General features: G+C 36.4%; 1 protein-coding gene across 1 annotated transcript in view; it reads left to right on the top strand.

Annotated features, from left to right (window-relative positions):
• The window catches only part of p2ry6 (pyrimidinergic receptor P2Y6), a 22,751-nt gene that overhangs the window by 768 nt on the left and 19,060 nt on the right, over positions 1 to 2,923 (top strand). The window lies entirely within an intron of this gene.

Raw genomic sequence — 2,923 nt, 5'->3', positions numbered from 1 at the left:
GTGCATTATTGGTGCGTGTCTGTTAGTAAAATATTTCATGAGCCAAAAAATAGATTATAATGAAATTTTCCAGAGAATATATTAATAGCCAATCTGATTCAAACACCACAGCTAAATGACCTAAGGAAAAAAGGCTATAATTTTGCTAACATTTAGTGTTTAGTGCAAAATTATGTGGAGCCAAGAGCCATCCCCAAAGCGTACTTTAATTACCGCTTACCGTATGACATCTTTACTTAAAACTTAAGCAATAACGCCTGTCTGTCTGTTAGCAAAATATCTCATGAACTGCTGAGTGGATTTCAGTGAAACTCTCAGAAAGTAATTATTAGATGAACATCTGCAGCTGATCAGTTTTGGAGCCCATCCATTTCAACATGGCTGCCACTGTTAATTAACATCAGCCAACACAAAAATGACTCTGACRTCAGTTAATTTTACAGATACTGAGCTGAAACGGTGTGGAATTAGCCGAATGATTATGAATAATAGAGGTTTTGTATTGCTTGGAGAACAGGCATTCATAATATTTCACTCAAGATAAAAAAAAAATGTAGATAACTTAAAACACGAGAACGGGTGTTTATAKTTTACCCTTTTCCACAGATGTTGTTATGAATCTTTGTAGCCTTGATGCTTATCCAAGAGGACAACCACATGTTTTTTTTTTTCATCTCAGGAAAGAGTGCAGAGTTTCAAAAACAAGGAGTCACCTTGAGTTTTTCAAAACAATGACAATTTAAATTGTCACACTCTGATAAATCTGCAGTTAAACAAGATAAGTGTTTGTTTTGACATGAAGACTCCAAACCAATGATTCGTCCACCTTTGTCTGTTTGGAAAGAAAATAACGCAYTGCAGGTTTAGAGACTCAGTAAAAACAACCTTACTCCTCCAAGAAATCTGTTTTCTTATCTTTTCTCCAGCAGCCGTCCTGATCTTAACAATTGTCACATTCAGTGTAAACATTATTATTATTATCAAGCAGCTCAAGTTTAAAAGAACATGTTGTTTTAAATTCAACATTACACACAAACAAAAATATTTACATATCAAAAACTGAAGAAAAAAAATGTCTAGACCAGGTAAGAAGTGAAAAATACCAACAAGTCCAGACTCTTACAGTAGAGAGACGTAAAAGATTCAAATGCAGGAGGAACGCTGTTGTTGTGAAATGTTCGTTCGGCACGTKTGTCTGTCTCTGCGTGTTCAAACTGTTTTCAGACTGAAATACCAACCGCATCTATTATTATCCCCCTCCACCCAAGTCCATGTGGATTTGTTTGTCTGTGTTTGTGTTTCCTTTTTTTCCCATGGGCTCGGATTGACTCAACACAGGTTCAGAGTCCCTCCACTGGGTGATCCCACCAGGTTCAGCCTGGTTCTTGGAACCTACTCGGCCGAGGTTCCAAGAGAGCCAAGTCCAACTGAAGATTTGATGTTGGCAGATTGCAGGCTACTGATTGGCCAGAGACAACATAGACTTGAATAAGATCACTAGAGTGAGCCCCGCCCATTCCGTCCACTGGTAGCGTCTGTGACAGCATGGAGGAGCAGAAATGGCGTCCAAACAGGGCAACAGCTCACAGCCTCCATAGAAACAAACAGATAAACAGCAARCTGAACCWGATCTGTTTYACAGATTATTGGTCATGTTTTTACAATAAATTAATAACTATGTTAATCTCATTCAACAATCACATAAAACAGATTTATACCAGAAAAATATATAATTTAAAAGTAACAATGATCTAAACCAGACCTGAAATCAGCCTGTAACTTAGACTTTAGCTAGTTGAAAAATGATGACTTCAGCTAGTAATAAAGTATATTTATTATTTCTTCTTACTGNCTTTTGTACAAAGTATTAGATAAATTTCAGTAAGTGTGTTCAATACTTTTTCCTGTGCCATTCCACATTATTACAAATAACTTCATTTCTGGACATTTATGGTTTGATTTCTTTGCATGTATGAATCACTTGGGTTGTTACCAACATCTGGTGAAAATTTCATGTCATTAGCACCTCTAGTAATATATTTACTAGAAAAATGGTGACTTGTTCAATACTTATTTTACCCGCTGTAATTATGAAACTGTCATAGATTTTGAAGGAGCTCATGTCACCACTTTTATGACTTATATAAATTCTGCTGCCTTTTTTGTTTGTTTTTATTTATTTATTTTTCTTGCTTCGTTTGCAGACTTTGAGCTATTTTAGACATTTACATTTTAAAGCCTTCTGCTCATTCAGAAGAAGAGTGAAGATTCAGATAGGACTGGAGGAAGACCTGGGAAACACGGGAATATGTCCCTCATCTGGCCTGGGAATGCTTTGGAATCGAACTGGGAGTGAGAATGTGTAGTGGAATCCTCCCAGAGGAGAAAGAGGTCTGGGCCTCCCTGCTTTGGCTGCTGCCCCCCACAGCCTGACATGATGAAGCAGAAAAGGATGGAGGGATRGATATTTTCTTTAAAATATACAAATATTGCTTTTTCTTAATGTCCTCCTTGAAAATTGTTCCAGCATGTGTGCTATATTTTTGTATTTTAGCTTTTAGATGGCTTTTGTTATGTTTAGCTTTCAGCAGCATTTTGTTAGTTTCAGCCATTACCTACTTTTTTAATACTTTTAGCTAGCTATTTGCTATTAGTTTGTTGTATAGCAGATTGCAACATTTAGCTTTTAGCTACCATTCTGCTACTTTTAACATTTACCTAGCTTTTTGCAAGACTTGCCCAGTATAGGTCTTATTTGATGTTTTGCTACTTTTAGCTGTCATGTTGCTACCTTAGATTTAGCCTCTGTCAGCTGGCATTTTTATTCATTTAGCTGCTATCTAGATACAGTGGTTTGCAAAAGTATTCATACCCCTTGAACTTTTCCATATTTTGTCACATTACAACCACAAACATAAATATA

Source organism: Austrofundulus limnaeus, unplaced genomic scaffold (genome assembly GCF_001266775.1).
Source record: "Austrofundulus limnaeus strain Quisiro unplaced genomic scaffold, Austrofundulus_limnaeus-1.0 Scaffold109, whole genome shotgun sequence".
NCBI classification, from domain to species: Eukaryota; Metazoa; Chordata; class Actinopteri; order Cyprinodontiformes; family Rivulidae; genus Austrofundulus; species Austrofundulus limnaeus.
This window is presented reverse-complemented; position numbering and strand designations above follow the sequence as displayed.